The 23614-nt window shown below is 40.7% G+C and overlaps 1 protein-coding gene and 1 long non-coding RNA gene across 17 annotated transcripts in view; one reads left to right on the top strand and one right to left on the bottom strand.

The window, feature by feature from the left end:
* The window catches only part of ARID1B (AT-rich interaction domain 1B), a 418737-nt gene that overhangs the window by 302705 nt on the left and 92418 nt on the right, over positions 1-23614 (bottom strand). The window lies entirely within an intron of this gene.
* LOC145521309 (uncharacterized) lies at positions 3588-23274 on the top strand. The gene is made up of 4 exons (XR_014065310.1): positions 3588-3811; positions 4226-4434; positions 21141-21209; positions 21928-23274. It is a non-coding gene; the product is annotated as an uncharacterized LOC145521309 (long non-coding RNA).

Here is a 23614-nt window from a genome sequence, read left to right as displayed (position 1 = left end):
ACAACGTGGGGTTGGAAGAGTGGGCAGTGCAGTCCAGGGTCAAACAGTGTCTAAACTCCAGCAGAACAGGCTTAATGACCAATCACACAAAGGAGCTGGTTACACAGCTCTCGTTGCTATGGAGCCCACTTCCATTTCTGTCCAAGCCCTTGTTCCTAACAGATAACTTTCGGACCATAAACACTGCTGCTGTTTAACAGACTGAAAAATAACCAACGTATCTGGGCTGCTTTAGCCCACTCCTTTAGTGTAAAAATTTTTTTTCTACTTCATATCAGAAAATAAATTTACTTTTTGGTTTGTGAAACTAAATTGAAAAGTTCTCATTTGTTATCAGCAATAATTCTTTTCTCATGATAAATTCTGTTTTCTAAAGCTTCCTTATCAGGTACACACAATATAAGATTATAAACAGTGAGAATAATATACATGTAATCTCTCTTGGATTTTCTTTATAATTATTAATTACCTACAAAATTTCACTGCTTATTGTAAGTCCAACCGCTCTATACTTAGCCAGTGGCAGCTTATGTGAATACTAGGTCAGAGCAGCGTTTTGCAGAGTGAATACCCTGCGTGGCTGTGGGAACTGGTGGTAGTGCCTTTCATGACCTCAATTTCCAGAAGTCAGAGACATGTCCTCAACAGCCTTTATTTCCTCTCCATAATCACTATTCTATTATCCACAAATTTATTTATACTCTTCTTAAATTAATTTATATTTCTAGTCCAGGCTACCTCTTGAGGGTAACAAGTTCTGGAACATTATTATCCATTTTGTAAAGTGCTACATCCTTCAGTTTTCATAAAATGAACTCCAAGTTTCAAGGAATGTCCGCTAATGCTAGTACCTGGAACTTGATTAACAAATGTATGGTCAGTCAATGCCAGCCAAAGCCTTCAATCTCCTCCATCAGAGATTCCTTGTCAACTGCTTTCTGCCCTCAAGTCCCTTGATCATTTCCACTGCCTCATCTAAACTGCTTTAACTGTTAGTCTTCACTGTGGAATAGCAGCTAAAATAGCGTAAATGATTCCAAAGGCACAGCAAGCACGGCTGTACACAAAAGTAAAATCACTTTTGTATTTACTTTTAAAAAGAAACCTCTACTTCAAATTTTGTATTCTCTTCTACCTCCTAACTACAGATGTTTTCACCTTTCTTTCCAGGTCAGCCAATTCGAGGAGATTTTGTTTAAGTATTCATAAAATGCAGGCATTCACTGGCAGAAATGCTTCCTCTCATTTACAACCAGTGTTGAAATAAAGTCTTACTGTACACAAAATTAACACACAAGTGTATAATTGTAGTTTTATGCTCAAGTGCCTTAATTATGCACTTTAAAACACTTTCTTCCCAAGGATTCATCGAGGGCATTTGATATCACAGATTTATGAGGTCTACTGTGCGCTTCTCTGACAAAACAGAAGCATAACAAAATAATTTGCAGCCTCAGAGAGAAAGTAGTATGCAAAGTACAAGATGATAAATCTCATTCTAAACATTTTAGCTTAAAATATTTCCAATGCATATGAATGGGTGAGGGGTCAACCTAAGAGTAAATGATTAATTCAGACTCCCTATTCTTGAAGCAAACAAAACCGGCATACCAAAAGAAGTGGTCTCAAATCTTTCATAAATCATCTTGGGGATAAAAATTCACCTATGAGTCTATATGCCTTACTAATACAAATAGTAATATTGGCAGGAAGAAAATTTAATAGTAAAAGGAGCCTTGCTCATTTCTAATGCAGAAGCTCTGACACCTAGCTCATCAGTATTTACATTTAAAACAAAATAAAAAGTAAGTATTTTCCATACCAAACACATGTAGTCATTTTTAAATCAGAGAATCAGAACTATGGAAATTCATCAACATGGTTTGCATGAAGCCCAACTTCTGCAGAGCTCACAGTATGTACAGAAAGAAAAGAAGGGCTCTGAAAGCCATCTGTAGTAATAAATAGGTTAACTCTGTTAACAGAAGCAACATTTTCCTAGAAAACGCTACTTAAAAATAATTTTAAGGAAAAGAAGGAAGGAAAGAGAGAGGGCGAAAGAAAAGGCCTGAGCTGTCTCCCAGGACCTCAGATGTCTCCATTCAGGAAAGCACTTAACCAAGAAAACAGACATGTGATGTTGTTTCTTTAGTAATGAAGACATCTCACTGAAAAGCAATCTGGAGTTTCCATCTTTCTTGTCATAATGCTGCCCAAACTGCAACAGGTAGTTCTGAATTGGTGAACATAATCTTTGAGTGGTTTCAATTCTTTAAAAAATATATAAAGAGGTTACAAAATCAAAAGTCAAAACAGTACAGCAGGACCTCACACACATGTTCCAATGGCAGGGTTTTCTAATAAGACTTTAAGTGTGAGGTTACAGTATGTTCATGTTTTTAAAAACCACCACCTGGTCCACACGGACACGGTAAGAATACTATGTACTGCAGGTAAAAACGGAAAAACTCGGCAGTGCAACTGATGGGAACTATCTATAGCTTCTTGCCTTGCTGCCCTTCTGGCCAGAGATTTCTATTTTCATAAAGCAGAAAAGAGGAGCCAAGAGCTTTGCCACTTTCCCATATAAACCCAGCTGCCAAAATGGATGTGCCAAAGGGGAATTTCAGAGAATTTTAAAGAGATAACCTTTGCTGAGGCTGCAATGTCAACTCTGTAACCGCATGACTGGAACATGTGCAGTGAATGCTAGATTGAAAGGACTGTTCTATTGGACATAACTATGGAGCAGGGGAAACAGAGAAAACAAGGATTTACCAGAATCAGACTAGAATTTTAAAACAGCCAATGGCGAGACAAGCAACTGGTATCTTCTGTGGACGGGAACATGATGATGGGGGAACATGAGGAGAGAAAGGATTCACAGCAGGCCATTTCTACCTTGAGGATTTTATGCCACCCATTTAAATTCTGCGCGTGTGTGTGTGTGTGCGCGCGCGCACGCACATGCATTTAAATCCCGTGTATGTGTGTGTGTGTGTGCGCACATGCATTTAAATCCCGTGTATGTGTGCCTTTTTGCAAGAGTCAATGTGACTGTATTTTTCCAAGAGCCTAAGGTTCATCTTTTGAGAGTGAGGGGGTTAGTTGTTTTATATATCCTTTCTATATTTTTTCCTCTCCTGCTCCCCTCCAAAAACGAGAGAGGGAGAGAGAAAGGAATGATTTTAGTAACCGAGTTCATAAAAATGTGAGTACAAAGCCACCAAGCCCCTCAAAAATGGACATCTAAAAAACAATATTACGTTAAAATGTGATCCTTTAAAAACATACAGTGTTCTATATCTTTTAAAGGAGAAACTTGTACTCATTAATCTATCCACTCTCAAATGTAAATGACGTATATGGTAAAAAATGTATAAATGGAGAAAAATAATACTAATGGTAACGCAAAACAGTAAGACAGACTTCTCTACATAACACGGCCAAAACCCAAACCTGGCTTCCTCTGAGACTCTGAGACTTCAGTAGACTGAAGGATCTAAGAATAGACAGTCCCAGGGGAGGAGCCTGTATGGGGACCTTGACCGGCATTCTCCCTGAGTAGAGGCGCTGACACTGACTAGGAGAGGAGACAGCTGCAGGCTTTGTCCAGTGCTACCCAGAGACAGAACAGGCTTCAGATAACCATAACTAGTTGGCCACTTTTTGCCCTGACTTTCAGAATGAACTCATAACAAATAATGAGGACTGCAAATAAAGGAGTCCTTTTACATTGGGAGATGTTTCTACTACTAATTCGTCCTCTCTCAAAAATCAGTGATAGCTTTCCTGAACCTCATGTGCAAAGGTAAGACTAGAGGAAATGTATATGCATATTAGTGGTTGAAAAACTGACTCCTTGCATCATAGTCTGAGATGGTTTGGGTGAAGAGGGCCGGAAGAAATGCTCAGAAACACAGGCAACACACACAGTCACATATTTGGATCATTAAGCTACTGTTTTAAGCTGAAAATATACATCCATTCCCCCATCCTCAGAAGGCTAAGCCTAATTACACTTTATTGTAAATTACTTTATCATGCACTATTAGAACTGGTAGAGATTTCAGAGATCACTGGTTCAACCCTCTCCTTATTAAGATCAAGAAGCTAGGGTCAAGGGTTAGGAAAAGTGCACAATTTCACCCAGCTAGAGTCACAAATAAAAACTAAGCTCTCTGCATACACCCCTCCCCAACCAGGGCTCATTCCACTCTCCCAGGACGCCCAGTCAATGCATGGAAACAGTGGGGAGCAGTATGTAAGGGAAGCATGGAGAATGCTCAGGCTGGGACAGGAAGAGCAAAGGACACTCTGAAGATCTTCTCTGTTTCAGCAAAGAGAAGTGTAAGAACAGACAAAGATACTGGGGAGCCCAAAGAACATCGGACAAGCAGCTGGAGTGGAAAGGGGTCGAAAAAAGGAAGACAGGTGAGCAAAAACACAATGGTTACAAATGGGAAATGTACACAAATTTTTTTTTAAGTTTTAACTGCTCAAATCAGAAAGGATTAAGACATAAAACTTCTACCAACACAGATATATACTCAAGGCAAAAGGGAGGAAGGGGGAGGCTCTTCGTGCTGAGTCATTAGGCACATAAATTTAACCCATACGATAAACTTGTGATATTGGATATTAATAATTTAAAGAGAAGTTTCATTATGAGGCTGAGACAGCATGGGAAAATGATGCTTTAGATAAAAATATCAAAGCCCTTCAAATATAAATATATCTCAAAGCAAATGTTTATATAAGAGGAGAAAAATCATTTAATTATTTCCCTTGAGGTCTGCAATTTTTTTAATTTCATCAGATGGAACACATGTGCCAAATATTCCCAAAAGATTGGTCAGGAAAAAATATAGGATGTTGACATTTTAAAATCATTAACAGAAAGACACTTGGGGATGGATAGAGGAAGATTTATTTAATGTAGAATTTTCAAAAAATTAAATGTTTGACTTCTTTCTCTACCATCTCCTCTATATATTTAATGATTTATTTTAAATCATTAAAGTAGACATTCTAACCTATTCAATTCTGAAACACAACAAATAATCAAAATTATAATTATCCCCCAACAAAACTATACTTGAACACGGATGTGGTCTCGGACTATCCATTCCAAGTACCTTTGCAGGGAAGTCAGAAGACTCTGGGGTAACACAAAAGTTGTTTAATTATTTTGCTAAAACATGAAGGGTTACAAAATAATCATACCAAAATACAGCCCTTCAGTTCAATGGCAAATAAAGATACGTGGGCTAAAACAGTTCTCATTAGGCAGTACGCTAATTCTACTTTAACTATTAAAAAAATCAATTTATTATATTATCTTTAAAAAGAAAAAGCCAGAATTCAAACATTATACCACAATAATTTTCACTTTAATAAATCCTTTAAATTTAAAGGATACATTATACATATTATGGGGTGGGGGACGATTTTCAGCTATTCCTGTGACATACCTAAGTTTTCTTTCAAGAATGTTGTTTACAAGACTAGTGGAAGGCCATCAGAGTAGCAAGGAAACACTGAGGTCAGGAAGTCTCCCCGAAATCAAGATCAGGAATGAGGAATTAGTGAAAAATGGTCATTTTCTAACCAGAGATGTTAATCACATTCGATAATTATAACAATCACTTAAAACCTCTAGCTATTTCTTACTGCCAGAGAAAACAAGTAACAACACTAGTATCTGGTCATTTGGTGTCTCCTAAAACCTCTTTCCACTGTCCTCCACTCCCCACACTGGTGGGACTGTGATTACCCCGTACGTCCAGGACAAACCCAGTGTGAGGGCCTGGGTGCTGAAAAAGTCCTAATCCTCCTGAGTGAAACCTGCAGAGGAGCCTCCAGGTGGTGCCTTCACTGCAGGCTCCTTTGGGGCTTTGTGGGGACACGGGCTGCTGCCCTGACCACACCCTGTCCTGGATCCATGTGCCGGGCAAGTGACCTGCCCTGCAATCGGTAATCAGTTAACTGTGCTTTTGATTTTCCATCAAGCTGTCCTGTGAATAGGCCATATTCTAATTCTACTTTGTCTCAACTACCAAAAAAAAAAAAAAACTTAAAAATTTCCATTAGAAAGAAAAGGAGGTGAGGAATCAAAGGAGCTAAAAATACTGAAGGTTATCAGACCAATGGCTTTCAAATGTTTTGATTTCAAATCAAAAGAAGAATTATGTTTTAGATCACAACCTTGAACACACATGACATCCTTACTACACTGTGATGCATTCATATTCTTCTCATATTCAAATCTCTTAAAAATTTTTTCTGGCTGCAGCTTAATATACATTGCTTTCATAGCCATACTAATAGATCACAATGAATAGTTTTTAAAAACACTGCATTCAAGGATGATTTTTTCAGAGCATCTCAGAGCAAGCTGTTCCAAGTATCAGAATAAATCAGTGTCCATGGATATTGGTTTCTCAAGCTCCTTTTCCCTGACCTGCAGCTACCATTGATACACAATGCACTGCCAGAGAAACAGAACCACTGCTGATTTGAGCAAGCTGAACAGTTCAACAGGAGATAACCAGCAAACAGAGAGAAGGCAAACTACAACAGAGCAGGGTAACAACTCACCAACAGTGTCTACTGCTCAGAGAGAAGGAGACAGCAACTCCTGGAAGGAATTAGGAGTCACAGCAAGAATGGGTGAAGAAGAGACAGGAAGCATGAGCAGGTTAAGTGTCCTGAGCAGAGACTTGGGAGAAGGAGAGCATGCAATGGTGAGCAAGAGGCAAGTGCCAGAGATGGTACACAGCTCTCTTATAGCTGAAGGGAAGAAATGAGATTAAAAGTACAGGATGAACTGAATTCCAGAGGAGGCAAAGCAAGGAAAATGAGATAGGAGTAAAATTTTAAATATAAAGAGTATAGAGAAAGAGCTATGACTTCTTTTTTTTAATATTTATTTCTTTACTTTATTTGGCCGCTCTGGGTCTTAGGTGCATCACGCAGGATCTCGCGGCATGTGAACTCTTACTTGCAGCATGTGGGATCTACTTCCCTGATCAAGGGTTGAACCTGAGCCCCCTGCACTGGGAGCGCAGTCTTAGTCACTGGACCACCACGGAGTCCCAGCTATGACTTCTTTTGATTCCCACATAGATCCCAAAAGAAGAAAAGTAAAACCTCACAGGGACAAGGCAATATATCTATCTGGGGGGTAGGGGAAGCAGGGAAGACCTTCACTGTGGAAATCCTGACCACCACGTCCCTGGGGCAATTCTGAGGCTCCCTAGCAGTGAGTTCTTCATCAGATTCATATGAATATTTGCACAAATAATCTCTCTGGGGGAAACACTTGGAAAAAAGTTATAACTATGACTGCCTAAAATTTGCAATGATGCTACTAAGAAGAATAGGGACAATTAACATGTAATTTAAAAAGCAAATGCTCACAAGAAAGACTATCTCATTACAGGTAGAGAGGCAGTGGGCAAGAACGCTCTAAGAACAGGGAGCCTGACGGTGTCTCACAAATGTTCCCTGACCAACTGACACTGGGAAGCAAAAGAAGCTGAAGGCAGTTGTACTCATTGAGTTTGTAACTTTAGAAAATACAGAAATTAAGCTATGAAACTCTCTCTCTCTTCACACTTTCCTTGTACTCTTTTATCATAACCTTACTTTGTTCTCTACCCAAGGCCTCCATGTGAAATTCCCTATACCACAAATTATAGCATACGGTTTATCAGCTTCTTTTCTCCAAAACAATTTACTACAGTAACTACCTGAAAGATGTCATTGTAAAAACTGTTCATTGTTATCAGCTAGTTCAGTTCAGTCACTCAGTCGTGTCTGACTCTTTGCAACCCCACAGGCAGCAGCACGCCAGGCTTCCCTGTCCGTCACCAGCTCCCGGAGCTCACTCAAACTCATGTCCATCGAGTCAGAGTTAGTTGGTTATCAGCTAACCTCTCCCCAAATTCATGACAGTATCAATACTTCATATGTACACACAGAGTGCTTTCAAACTTCTTTCACACTGATGGTCTCATTCAGCTCTGTGATAATTCTATGAAAAAGGGCAGAGTTACTCTTCTTTCACAGAGAGCCTTCTCTATGAAGGTTCTAAGAGTAGACGGTCAATTGGTGACAGAATCAGTGATTGCTGTCTGGTCTCCTGATTCAAACAGACTGCAGCACTGAAAGAGAAAGCTACGGCAAGGCATGCTGAAGAGTCGGTACCTGTATCTATGCTTTGTTTTCTCAAATGGATCTCTAACTTTTCTATACATTCCATTATATCACATGTATTGATTCAACATTTTATTGAGCAATAATAAAGTGTCAAAGAATCACCTGAGGCACTATAGAAGATAGAAATATGAATATTACAAAATCTCTGCATGTAGCAGCTTACAAACAGAAGGGAGAGAGAACATATGTTTACAGTTCAGAATAAAAAAGAAGATTTTGAGCAATAACAGAAGGACAGCAGAGAAGGAAGCAGGTAGTTTTCATTGGAAGAGCTGGGGAGACAAGTCCCAGAGCATCAGGAAATGCTGTTCAGATCAGAAGTATTGGACCCAGGCCTGGACAGAGGACTTGACTCTCAATTGGCAAGAGAAGAGAAAAAAGAGGATTCTCTGTTGAGTAACAGAAACCCAGTTGGCAAAGAAGGGAAACATTAAGGGAATGAAGCATAAACAGTTCAGTGCAGTGTGAGGTAATGATAGAGAGGAATTCTGATTAATTCCCAGGCCACACTATGTACACAGCAGATGCTTAAACAAACAAACAACTCCCCACCCCCACCCCCAAAAAGCACTGGCTGTATGAATGGTTGACTCTGTAATAAATGAGTACATTTCATTTTAAAACATAAACATAAGTTACCACCCAAGATAATGAGTTATAGTTAACTCTTAAGTATCAACTGCAACTTGCCCTTGGGAACATTTTCAGTGCATTAAGGCTTTCCCCCTTACCACACACACCTTCAGGATGCTTCCTCACATACTGGCCAAGAACACATCTTTTTCACAGTAACCCAAATAAGCCACTGGTAAGGAGGTAAACTTTCTGCTCTCTGAAATCAAATACTGCATTCCAAAACCATGCAGTAATTTTTAAAGAATACCTACCATTTAGAAATTATTTCTATAACTGCTCCCCTTTAATCAACATAAACAAACACTCAGCATGCCCCAGTGGGTACCACTTAGACTAAAATTTCAATAATGGGTGATGAAAGGAGTAAATACTGAGATACAGGAACCCATGCACTCCTCAGACTCCCTGTGACTGACACAAAATCGAAGACAATACATCACCCGTGAACACACTCAGAGAAAGACCATGAATATGGTATAGGTGATACTATATACATACGTATTTGTTTATTTGAAAAATAAGATTACTAAAAATTACCTAACTTCTTCTAGTTTCTTTTGACATATCATGAATTTCAAATCTGATATCCAAAATTTCAAGCACCACATGTCAAACCTTAATCTGGGTCCAGATAAGCAACTTGAGGATTACTCTGATACTCAGTAACTAAAATCAGCTTGCTGAGGTTAGGAAGGCCCACAGACAGGCTGTTCCAGACCTCTCAGCCAAGGTGAGGGTTGTGGGGGAGGAGGAAGGGGAGTGGCTGGTGGTTAGGGGTGGCTCGATTGGGCGCAGTGACAAGTCAGTCACCTGGCAGAGCTGTGGAAATTCCAACAGGCCCAGGGCAGCACACAGCAACAGTGCAGCTGCACAGACACACAACCTCCTGTATTTCAAAGCCCTTCTAACCTCAATCAAGCCTACAACACTTTCTCTACCAAGGTTCCAAATCCTTCTCTTTGGCCTTTTTCTCTACATTAGAAGCAATGAGAAAACAACTAGACAAACTGTTGTCAAAGTAAAATGTTTCCTATACAAAATTAACACCACCTACCAAAAGCTATCAGTATTTTTCTTATGCAAATTTTATACAACATATTTATTAAATAATTATAAAATTTTCTTATTCAATATGAACCATTATGTTTGGCAACTTAAACACTACACCAACTTATCAACTTCCCTGTGAAGGCTTCGGATGGGCTTCTGTCTAACACAGCCACACGACACACAATCGCATAACAGGCTCCCTGGGTTTCTCTTTCTCCTTCATGATTAGGAGTCCAGTCCGTCTTCCCCTCTGACTCTCCCAACTGATAAGAGTGATTCTTCACTTTATGATGCCCCGCTCCCCTGAAAATATATTTCCTCTAACTCCTAGATTCATGCTCTCAGCTCCCTCGCCCCTCGGCAACAGGAACCTGGCACTCTCTCATCACCCAGCCCCAACCTCACACCTCAATTACACCAGGGAGGGCGAGGGGAGGATGTGGGCTCCCAGAAGAACAGACGTCTAAAACCTTCCCACGTTTGGAAGAGTTCTTCTACTGTGGCAATACTCAGCCATCCACCAATGCAGAGGGGATTTGAGATTTTTGTTGCTTGTTTTTGTTTTGTTTTCCTTCCATCATTATGAAAGAGTTTACTCTCAATTTTCCCTACAAGATATGAGAGATCCCTACTCTAAAACAAAGGAATACTAAACTTAGCACATACACCTATGCCCCAGCATGTGTATATATGCATGTATCAAGCTTATATCTTAATTCACAGCAAAAACTGATGTTATACTTTATAAAAAACAGTAAGATACAAACCCGCTGTCCCTCTTACATAAAAATTATCTAATATCCTTCTTAAAATTCAGTTCAGTTCAGTCGCTCAGTCGTGTCCAATTCTTTGCGACACCGTGAATTGCAGCACGCCAGGCCTCTCTGTCCATCACCACCTCCCGGAGTTTACCCAAACCCATGTCCATCGAGTCGGTGATGCCATCCAACCATCTCATCCTCTGTCGTCCCCTTCTCCTCCCGCCCCCAATCCTACCCAGCATTAGGGTCTTTTCCAATGAGTCAACCCTTTGCATGAGGTGGCCAAAGTATTGGAGTTTCAGCTTCAACATCAGACCTTCTAATGAACACCCAGGATTGATCTCTTTTAGGATGTATTGATTGGATCTCCTTGCAGTCCAAGGGACTCTCAAGAGTCTTCTCCAACACCACAGTTCAAAAGCATCAATTCTTCGGTGCTCAGCTTTCTTCACCGTCCAACTCTCACATCCATACATGACCACTGGAAAAACCATAGCCTTGACTAGACGGACTTTTGTTGGCAAAGTAATGTCTCTGCTTTTAAATATGCTATCTAGGTTGGCCATAACCTTCCTTCCAAGGAGTAAGCGTCTTTTAAGAATTTAATAAGTGTTCTTCAATAAAAGCAGAAGTGTTTAATATGATATGGGGAAAAAAATCAACATAAACACTTCCCATACTACTTGTTTTGAGGTAGTTTATTTCCAAAACATATTTCCCAGTATTATAATCCTTTAAAGTGCTAATCTACTTGGCTTCTACAGTAATCTACAAATGTGAAACAAATACACAATTCACAGAAAGGAAAAAAGTACGAGGGCTTAACCAACTGTACTCTCATTTTCCAAAGGGTAGAGGTGTGGGGCTCAGTCACAAAAGGCTTGTAAATTCCACTGGTTTAATGAACAGATAGTATCCCTAATTGTTACTGCTGTACTCCACAGCCTAGTGATTGCCAGGCCAATGCCAAAGTCCAGGTTCCACTTGAATGACATATGGCTTCAGTCGACCAGACAGATGTTACAACACTGAACAATACAAGTAGACAGAACAAGAATACCTGGCGCCAAACTGGCCTTTGCAGAATCAGATTTGCTCGTGCACATCGCTGTCCTTGGAAGAGGTTGCATGTTGAGTGTGCATGTTGTGAAGACACTTTCCTGAGCCCCAATAAGCACCACACCAGGGCTCTGGGTCTTGTAGGCTGGTGCAGTGCAAACAGGCTGCATGGACTCTGGAGTGGCAGGCACAAGGTCAAGCTCCAGTTCCGCCTGAACAGCTACAAATTCTTTGTCAGACTGCATTACTTCTTCGCCCGCCAGGTTCCTCATAAAACAGTATTATTAAAATACTCCCTCCACCTCACTGAACGGCATGCTGACATGAAAACTTCCTAAATGGTCAACCACTATGTAAACAATCACATGATAATAACATATATCCCACCAATAAAAACTTCCAGAAGTACATCTAGTCCAAGTGGTAGAACAGCAGTGTGGTAGACACTGGTCCATCTATTTGGCTACCCAGGCTATGAACACTTCTAGTATCTGAATAATTCCTCATTGAATGTGATAGGATGTGGTGATTTCAAGTAAGAAATACATATTTGGTCTTTGTCCTCATTTCTGGCACTGAGCTCCAAAAACCCTTGAAACCTCCTAAGTGTTGAGAACCTACATGGGTACTCAGTTGTTAAGTCACGTCCAATTCTTTTGCAACCCTATGAGCTATAGCCCAGCAGGTTCTTCTGTCCATGGAATTTTCCAAGCAAGAATACCAGAGTGGGTTGCCATTTCGTCCTCCAGGGTATCTTCCCAACCCAGGGATGGAACCTATGTCTCCTTCATTGGCAGATGGATTCTTTACCACTGCACCACCTGGGAAGCTAATTGAGAGCCTAGGAGGTGTCTTTTGTTAGGGTTTTAAAAACTCACCTAAGGCTGGGGAATGGCTGCCAAGAGAACCAACCAAGCAATTGTAGGGTTGAACCTTTCAGTCCTACCCCTTGATTCCTAAGGAGGGGGACAGTGGATGGAAGTTGCATCAGTCGCCAAGGATAAATGATTGAATCAATCATGCTTATGTAATGAAGCCTCCATAAAACTTGAAAGGACAGATTCGGAGAGCTCCCAGGTGGTTGAACATGCAGAGGTGATGGGAGAATGGAGCACTCAAGACTGTGGGCGGCCCACCCCTTCCCGCTCACCTACTCACCTCTTCCATCTGGCTGTTGCTGAATTACATCTTTTACAACAAACCAGTAATCTAGTAACTAAAATGCTTCTCTGATTTCTGTGAGCCACTCTAGCAAATTAGCGGAACCCAAGGAAAGGGCTGCTGAAACTTCTGGATCTGTAATTTGGATCTGTGACTGTCATCTGAAGTAGGGGATGGGGGCTATACTGTTCCCGGGGAGTGGTAAAGAATCTGCCTGCCAATGCAGGGGCTGCAGGAGATGCAGGTTCAAACCCTGGGTCGGGAAGATCTCCTAAGGAGGAAATGGCAACCCACTCCAGTATTCTTGCCTGGGAAATTCCATGGGCAGAGGAGCCTGGTGGGCTACAGTCCATGGGGCTGCAAAGAGTCGGACTCAACTGAGCAACTGAGTGTGTACGCACATCACATGTGCATGTTACCAAGCGACCAACATGGGTGATGGTGGAGGACAAGCTGTGGTGCCATTTACTGAGGGACTGTGAATGCTGTCTGTTCTCATGATCCAGGCTTGTCATCATCCTCACAGTGTGGTGGGGACTCATGCGCCTTCCCTTCTTGTGAGCCCAGTTTTTCAACTTTCCTGGCTATTCTGCGGCTTCCCACTAGCCTGACAATATTTCCTTTTCTGGTTGGAATAGGCCAAACTGAGTTTTATTGCTTACAATCAAGAATTCTGGCTGACAGAAGCAATTTCTGAAACGGGAGAAAAGATAAGTAGCAAAACTAAAGAACTTCAAAATGTGTAGCATAGCACAGCAAAAAGAGAAGATGTTAACATGATATACAGCCATCATGATACACATGATGATGGGTAGTCTCTTGATCAAGTCAAAAGCAGGAGAAGAACCAAGTCTTTCATAAGATTTTAGGCAACTAATCAAAAGTCAAGAATAAATGCAGTGATGTGAGAAGTTCCACATGTAATGAGATTTCAGAGGCAGGCCTAATGTACTTGAAGATCACAGGTTCAGAAGTAGACACGTTCAATATAAATCAATAATTTTAACATAGGGAAAGAAGTTTTAATTAACACAGAAATTGCCTAAATGTAGTTGGGGGCCAGTGAGCAAGGAAGACTTTACTTGCAGAGAAAGTGACAACTAAAGCAAACAGGGAAGGGGGACTCAGAATGGGTAATTTCAAACACAAAGAATAGTGGGAAACAAGCATGGTATATACTCAAACTACAAAACTTCAGTGGACTGATGTGTAGACACAAGGAGAGAGGGAGCTGGGAGAAGATAAGGTAGGAAAGTTCATAAGAGCCATGCCATCAGGCTGCTGTTGCTGCTGCTAAGTCGCTTCAGTTTTGTCCGACTCTGTGTGATCCCATAGATGGCAGCCCACCAGGCTCCCCCGTCCCTGGGATTCTCCAGGCAAGAACACTGGAGTGGGTTGCCATTTCCTTCGCCAATGCATGAACGTGAAAAGTGAAAGTGAAGTCACTCAGTCGTGTCCGACTCTTCACGACCCCATGGACTGCAGCCTACCAAGCTCCTCCATCCATGGGATTTTCCAGGCAAGAGTACTGGAATGGGTTACCAATGCTTTCTCCTATGCCATCAGACTACCAAGTTTATATTTTATATAAGACAGGACTTCACTAAAGAACTGTAAATAGGAGAGCAATAGGTCAGATTTACATTTTATTATAGCAAGATTACTGTGAAGACTTGTGAAGATTACGTGTGAAGAAATAAATACACAAAAATTGGTTCTTAACCATTCTGGGTTCATAGATACGTTGAGAATATCGTTGTTATTCAGTCACTAAGTCGTGACCAACTCGTTGCGACCCCATGAACTGCAGTACTTCAGGCTTCTCTGTCCACTATCTCCTGGAGTTTGCTATAATGACCAGAAAAATACACCTACACACATATATAAAAGTCTTAATACTTGATTCCAAAGAATCCACAAGCTTCCGAAGTCCATCTGTGAACATTCAGGGGTCCATGGACCTCAAAGTGAGGATGACTTGAAAGCAGGAGAAAGACAATTGGCTGAGAGGCAACAGCAACTGCCCACACCAGTGACGGCAAAGAACTCAACTCATGAAAAGAAAGAACAGAAGAGATCTGAGTAATTTGCAGGAATTAGTGATCAGCTGGATGTGGGTTGTGAGGGAGGAATACCAAGCGTGACTTTCAGACGGATGACCTACATGAGTGAGCTGCACTGTGATTTTACAGCACAAATGATGGAATGGGGAAAAGACAGCTCAGTGGGGTACTCAGAACTGAGTTCTGAGAAACACATCCAGGTGGAGATGGCCGGCTGGCCATCAGAAACCAGTGTCTCAAACTGAGCCGGCCACAGTCCAGGGTAGAGTCATGGGACCAACACGGAACAGCAGAAGCTACAGGAGACATCTAGATGCGGCAGGGTCTGGAGGACACGAGGCAGGCCAGACTCCACAAGGGAAGCCAGAACTCAGCATGAGGTCCACAGAAGGGCTGAGGCTAGCAGCGTCAGACCACCATAATTATGCCACTTCATAAACAGAAACACATTAGTTTGTGCAAGTAATCTGTCTACATGGTCACATCAGTGCTATTGACTCCAAAAAATATATAAAAACCTTTAAATAACTCCATTTAGAGGCTTGTAGATACAATAAGAAAATAACATCATCCAGAGATACAATTCTCAATCTCTGCAGAGCCCTGACCTCAAAAAGGATAGTGTGTGCAAACAAGAAACTTTAAGGATGATTTTTAAATATCCATATAATTTGGAATACTCAATAATACACTTCAGAAACACTGAAAATCTAGAAAGGAGTTTGCAACCTCCTTTCAGGAAAGCAATTCTTTCAACAGAAGTATTTAGCATGTTATATAAACATGTTATTCAGAGAAACATACAACATAGGGGATTTTCATCACATTTACTGTATTTGTTAGCCAAAATGTAGCACGCTTGTAATCACCAACAGAGCTGCAGTAAAACCTCTATAACATTAAACAACAACAAAACGTGGCAGTAAGCCATCCTTCTATTAAGAAAAAGAAAACAAAGAGAACATTCTCAATAAGTACAGCTTTCTTTGTGACTTTTTTCCCCTAAGGAACTCATTTTAAACAATAGCTTACTGGCAAAAGCATGATATCATCTAAATTTGGACAAAGTCTGGCATCTCCACTTTGTGAGAAGAATTTGGCAGAAGAAAAACTATAGTAATTTTAGGGTTTTCATTATTCTCACAGTAAAATGCAGAGTATGAATAGAAATAACAAAAACATTAATCCAGAATATAGTTCTGAATGGTCTTGTGTCTCTATTACTTGACTCAGCTTTTATCACTGAGAATTATAAAGGTTATTAATTTTGAATAAATGGCAAATGGTTCTATACTTTCCTAGGGAATAAAGTCACCAACAGGAAAGATGGGCACACATATGAAGAAAGTTTATAGCACTTAATTAATAATTTCTAACATTCTGAAATCTGATCATGTAGTACCATCATTTCCTAAAAAACTAAAGAATTTTTTCCTTCTACATAATGGATTTTCTGCTACATAACATACTGAAGTGCAATGGTACTTAAGTCAATGTAAAGAAGGAAAGACGGAACAATGAATAAATGCTTATCAGTCTCAAATATTAATCTAGATACCACTAGATCCATATATTCAAAGAAGTAATTTAAAGATAGTCTTTTAAAGTACTTGGTAAATTTTAGCAGCTATTAATAAGATAAGATATCATATGTCAACTATTCAACTGATTATTAACTGCTGCTGCTGCTGCTGCTGCTAAGTCGCTTCAGTCGTGTCCGACTCTGTGCGACCCCACAGACGGCAGCCCACCAGGCTCCCTAGGATTCTCCAGGCAAGAATACTGGAGTGGGTTGCCATTTCCTTCTCCAGATTATTAACTACATGCAGGCTATTCTACTTTATGCCACAGCGATTAAGTCAAGGTATGGCTCCTTCTGCTCTTAAAGATCCCAAGGAGAAAAGACCAGTACTCAAAGTATCCTACGTCAAGATGCACCTATGACCATGATGAAACACACTTAAGACACATTCTGGAAGTGAAGACATGCTCCACAAAGGAGAAAGGAACTGACTTAGAGGAATGGTCCACATCTCAGCAGACAGAGGTAAAGAGGTAAAGATAACAAAACTTCCATATAAAAAAATAATGGCAAAATAAAAAGCATGAGGCATATTTAAGAAGGCAGAGTCTGTGTGAGAAGGAGAACGAAAGACAAAGACAGAAGGAGATGGAGGGGATGGGCTAGTACAGAGGTCATGTCCATGGAATAATTCTCAAAGGATAATCTAACAAGTGACAGGAGTGGAAGATGGAATTCCAATCTGAAGGTCTACTATATACTATGTGCTGGACCTATATGCTAGACCTTAGGCCATGTCACTTCACTCTCTCAATAACCTGATGAGGTAGAGAGCATTATCCTCACTTTATAGATGAGGAGACCAAGGCTACCCAGGTGAGTGATTTCCACATCACATACCTAAAAAGTGAACAAGCCAGACTAGGAATCTAGAATACCTAGGGCCAAGGCCCCTCTTTTAACACATAGTTAACCGATACAGGAAATCAGGGCAAAATTAAATATGTCTCTGGCACTGCCCCGGGGACTGAGGATACCATGGTTTTGTTAAGAGAAATAGAGAAACCAATGGAGGAATAGCAATTTCTGAGGCAGCTTGATAAACTCGTTAGCAGGCAGCTGAAAAGGCAAGCCTGGGGCTGGGAGCAGGTTAGGGATAGGAGTCATGGCCTCAAGAAGAAGACAGACGAAGCTAAGTGGGGCCTGAGACTATCAAGAGAGGGGCTATAAAGAGACGAGAGGATGGATGACCAAGCTTATCCTTCAGGATACAATCAGGCAAAACATGTAAATTAGGAAAAATTCTTAAAGTGCTTAAGATAGTGAAACAGTGTCCAAGACTCCACTGCATCTACTACATAATTTGCATTGTATATCATAGCTGTAATCTACAAACTAACTGTGAGGAAACAGACTCTACTCGCACATGGTTTATAGATTTCCAGTATATGATTATAGATCTTCAATGACATGTATTCATATTTTCACCTAACCTGGGAAATGCTGTTCTCCCTTTCAAAAACCAGTGTCTAAACTTTACAGCAAAGTTCACAAAAATATGCATGTCTAAATTTAAGTTTAAAGCAATAAAAATAGACTCACATTAGTTGCCTTCCCTCGAAGTGTAATTTCTTCACAAGAAGGATGTTTTCTAAGAGAAAAGAAACTACTTACCTTGAACTTATATATCAGTATCATGAGTTGAACTATTATACAAGTGGCCTAACCCAGAACTGACTAATCATTAACCTACTAATGACTAACCTAACTAACTAATCATTAAGTTAGTTTTACACAAATACCAAAATCTGTGCCCCAGTCCCATTTATTCAACACACTTTCCCCAAAGACCTATTTGTAAGGCACTGTATGAGGTGACAGGAACAAAAACAAGAAAAGTCACGCTCCCTGGTTTCTGATAGAGTCAGAGAGAAAGAAAATTTCAATAGCATTTTTCACAGAAATAGAAAAAAACTACCCTAAACTTTATATGCAACAACAAAACACCCTCAAACAGCCAAAGCAAACTTCAGAAAGAAGAACAAAGCTGGTAGCACCATACTTCCTGGTTTCAAACTATAATACAAAGCTATAACAACAAAGCTACAGTAAACAAGACAGCATGATATTGGCATAAAAACAGGCACATAACAGGGGAACAGAATATAAAACCCAGAAATAAGATCATGTTCATAGTCAGTTAATTTTTGACATCAATGTCATGAACACACAATGGAGAAAAGATAGCTTCTTCAGCAATGGTGTTGGGCAAACTGGATACCCATGTGTAAAAAATGAAAGTGGTTCTGTATCTTACATCAAACACATGAAAACTAGAAGAAAACAAAGGGGGGGAAGCTCCCTAACACTGGTTTTGACAATGATTTCTTGGATGAGACACCAAAAGCAAAGCCAACAAAGTGGGTCACATCAAACTAAAGGACTTCTGCAGAGCAAAGAAAACAAACTGGAAAGACAGAATGAGAGAAAATATTTGCAAACCATGTATTTGATAAGGGGTTTATACAAAAGATGCAAAGACCTCATTCAACTCAAAAGCAAAAAAGCAAATAATCCAATTTTTTTTAAATGCAAAGTACCTAATCAACATTTTCCCAAAGAAGACATACAAATGGCCAATATGTAGATGAAAAAGTGCTCAACATCACCAATCCCTGAAGGTACAATGGATAAGAATCCGCCTGCCAATGCAGGCGACAGGGGTTCAATCCCTGGTCTGAAAAGATACCACATGGCACACAGCAAGTAAGCCCATGTGCCACAACTACTGAGTCTGTATGCTGCAACTACTGAAGTTCTCTTGCCTAGAATCTGTGCTACGCGATAAGTGAAGCCACCACAATCAGACACCCATGCACTGCAAGGAAGAGTAGCCCCTGCTTGCTGCAACTAAGAAAGCCCAGTGCAGCAATGAAGACTAAGAACCAAAAAAAAAAAACTTACTGAGATTAAGTACTTAAATCCTTTCAAACATGATTGGACATCCAAAGGTCCTAGGTATCACAGTATCACAAACAAGAATGAAGATCACAAACATAAAACAGGTTCAGACTTATTCTGGTTGTTTGTAAGATGTTATTAGGGAATTTTTGAATAGATAATCATCCCTAAAGATTGTTGGAAGAAAGTGATGTTTAGTAAAATATTCTAACTCTGATTGGGTCTAGAGTCCAAAGTGACATAATTTTCTAAACTATTTCAACATATGTAAAATGTCCAAATGTAATACACTTAGTAGCTCTTCTCTAATTTATGACGATATACACTACCATTGTTAAGTACTGCTTAAAAAGTATTTGCTTTTCCTGGCAAAACTGAGAACCCAGTTTGCCATCATAACATTTAAGTTACCACACACAGTCTTTGACAAGATTTCGTTCAAAGCAAGCTCTTCAACACAGAGCCACTAAAGCACAATAAACCCTTTAAACAACACATAGATAAAAAGACAATGAATAAAATTTAACCTAGATAATTGGTTGGACAGCAAATATGTTTGCTCCATGTTATATCCTAAGCCCTGAAGTTAGGACATTTCCAGATGTCCTTGGCCTCTGGCACCAGCTGGATGCACTGCATCCAGGGTCAGGCAGGGTCTAGCTATAAACAGCCATCAGAATGCCAGCTTGGAAGTCCCTGCCAGAGCCCTGTCTCTTAACACAAGCCAGGAGTGGGGCTCAGAACAGGGACTTGCTATCGCATAATGTAGCTGGGAGAAAGAAAGGAGGCTTACTGAAATTTCCAGTGAAACAGGGAGCTCTGTCCAGCCTCTCCCATTATCACCCATCAGAATGCAGGATGCCCATCTCCACTTACAAGCCAGGACCAGGAGGAGGCATTTCAGTCACTAGCTTTTCAGCTTCTTCAGACACTGTAATCCAGGGCGTTACAGAGCTAGGACTGTCTGGAATGAAGAAGGTAAGTAGGAGTGACAGGAGAAGCAGAGTCCAGACCCAACCAGACCGGCTGGATGATGGAAAAAACAGACAACAACCTGACTGGCTGCCCTCCTGCAGTCCCACTCCCACTGGTCTCTGGTGTGTAGTGAACATTCGCCAGGGAAATCAGTAATATCTGTAATTGTCCACTGCACTTTGTTGCAATGAATATTGGAAAAGATATTTAAACATGCATTTTCAACAGATGTCTAAAGTTAAGTATGATTTTACTACTGGTTCTCAGAACTAATTTTCCCCCATAGGAATGTACCACTCTTTTTTTAAATTTTTTTAAAGAATCTCAGTGGGCACATAAAAGTTGATATAAAGAAATCCACTTTATAGTTCACTCTAGACAAATCTATCTCTTTACATATTATCTGACTCTTGGTAGCTGGCTTCCTCTTGCATGCCTGCAAGTCTACTAAACTAGTGTGAAGAAAAATAGCATAAAATTACATCTTTATATGCCCCAATCCCTTAGATAGAGTAGTTAATATACATTACTTCCCTTCTTTAATTCCCTATTTTCAGATAAATCAAATTCATACAGAGTAACAGCTTAAAATTAATTTGAGTATAAAATTTCATTAATATTTATAGGACAGTTGTGTTCCTCAATGTTTATCTTCTAATAACAGAGATTTTTTTCACCCAAAAATGGAGATACAAATTTCAAATAAATACTATTATTCATTTTTTATAGCCAGATGCTGAGGCAATGGAAGATGAATGAACTGTACCAAAGAAAGAAGGTGACTCTAAGACACAAAAGGTATTCTTTTAGTCTTGTCTTTATAAGAATTATCATCCAGGAAAAAAGCTAAAATTATCATACCCAAGAATGCAGTCACTCTGAAACAAATTTGAATATGAATTTCCAAATCTTCAAATCCTTCTTGAAAAACAGTATATACACTACATCAATTAAAATGAAATTGAAAATCTCAATTGGTAAATTGATAATTTAATACAAAGAGAAAAGACTAAATTTATTGTTTAAATCAGAAGTTTTATAAACCATCATGTCTCTCCCTCAATCAGTTAAAATTAGATACCTCAAGTAAAATTTGCTATCTCAAAAATCACTAATCTTCACTAGTCTCTCATCTCTTTTATGATTCTGCTAAAGTCCTCTTTAAAAATCTTTCAATTTCACATCAATAAAACAGAAAATACCATATTTAATAACTGAAATTAAAAGTTGTCTCTAAATTCTATTTCTAAAGAGACATCAATTTACTGCCCCGAATGGTTTGGTGTGGGAATATTTATTATTTTGTTTTGTCTTGAAGCTTTTCAGCATTTACGTTTTCTAAAGTCATTTCTTCATCATATTAGGTTTAGCACCTTAATATTTATCCTAACATTATAAGGATACAAGAGTAGCACCCAGCTATATCAGTGATAAACACTAAAACTCAATTTCCTCCACAGAAGGAGGAGAGTGGTTGAGTAGGCTTTTTTTTTAACGTTACAATTTACCCATATAGCCCAACAAATTAAATAAAGCCCATGAGGAAAACGGACCCAAAGTGATAAATCAGGCATTCATTCACGGCCTGGTACCCGCACATCCGTGCACTTGGGACACAGCCGCTTCTCCCGCGTGGGGACAGAGCACTGAAAGGCCCGTCATCCCCACACCGCCGCGGGGACGCGACTGGACCGAGGGCGCCTCAGCGGAGCCTCACGAGAGCCTCAGAGGAGCCTCGGCGGCCACGCTCCAAGAGAAAGCCAGCACGCGGGTAGGACATTAGGTTCTGAAACCAACATTTGGGGTTTTCCTCTTTGTCCTTTCCCCAAAGCTCTCGTGCGCTACAGAGGAGCTGTACTTGGCCTGAAATGCCCAGAGCGAGGTGGGGAGGTGGGGGCCCCAAGCTTGGAGCCGCGCGGCTTCGGAGAGGAAATGTCCCCCTATTAGTGGAGCCTCTGGTTCTCACTCAAAGGCCAGGCCTGAGACGCCCGAAGACAGCCTAAAGGAAAATTAGGAAGTACCCTGGAGCAGTGTTCTCAACCTTCACCACAACATACATTCAGTCACTTTCCACACAGAACCGAACTGACTGAAAACGTTACTTCTGATACAGCGTCTGGTAACTCTTCAGCACATTCGGTCACAGAATCCAATATTCCACCGAAAAAGCTGACGGGCCTTCCTCGAGGAGCTGAGTTCCCGCCTCTTGCTCCATGCGGGGAGGAGAGGGGGACACCGGGGTCCCGGCGGCCGCGCTCCAACGCCGGGTCCACACGCGGCCGGGTGAGGCGGCCCCCAGGCCGGGCCGGCTGGTCAGCACCGGCCTCCCAGCCCCTGACAGCGCACTGAGCGCTCCACGACCTCCCAGGACAGCACCTCGGACAGCCCGAACACCTGCATTTTAATAACCCGCGAGAAAACCTCCTCTGTTACTCTGTAGTAGGTCCACAAGGGTCCCCTGCACACCTTCTGCTGGTCGTCAAGGATGGACGCTGGCCACGGGAGGGCGCAGAAAGAGAGACCCCAGGACAGTCTACACCTGGAGCTACAGGCAGCGCGGCTGTCAGGCGCCAGGGAGCATGCGCAAGACGCCGGCCACGCCCCTTCTCGGGCCGGCTATACCTCGAAGCCAGGAGACATGGCAACAGTGCCAGGATGGATTATTTGTACGTGCACACACCCCTGCTTAGTGTGTCCACACGTGCTTTTAAAGGAAAATATTTCTGAAACAAGTATCACGACAGCAAGTGAGCTCTGTGGCAAGCCATGTTGAGGGGGGAATTCGTGTACACAGAAAGACCATGGTCACAAGTCATTTTCAGATGTCTGCATAGAAAATAAAATGCACGAAATCACATTTAAATGAAGTGACTTCCATGATGCTTGCAAAATCGACTGCATTTAACTTGCAAATAATATAAACCACTCAAAAGAGATCACAGAGTGTAGACAGTTCTTGTAGCTGTTAATTACATTTTAATGTCTGTGACAATTCTGTTTATGTATTGGACAGCCTGTAACCCACAGTTATGTACATATTCACATAAATTACAAAGATATTTATAAGGTAGCACACTTGGGTCAGACCTACAAATTAAATGTACATATTTATAACCTAAAGAGAGATTCTGGGTAAACATGGCAGATTCAACACACATCTACTATCATCCTCTCCTAAAAACAAAACCGACAGTACAGTTTGC

Source organism: Giraffa tippelskirchi, chromosome 9, assembly GCF_054371585.1.
Source record: "Giraffa tippelskirchi isolate mGirTip1 chromosome 9, T2T-mGirTip1v1.2.pri, whole genome shotgun sequence".
Lineage (NCBI taxonomy): Eukaryota > Metazoa > Chordata > Mammalia > Artiodactyla > Giraffidae > Giraffa > Giraffa tippelskirchi.
The sequence above is the reverse complement of the archived record's forward strand: the minus strand, read 5'-3'. Positions and strand labels throughout refer to the sequence as shown.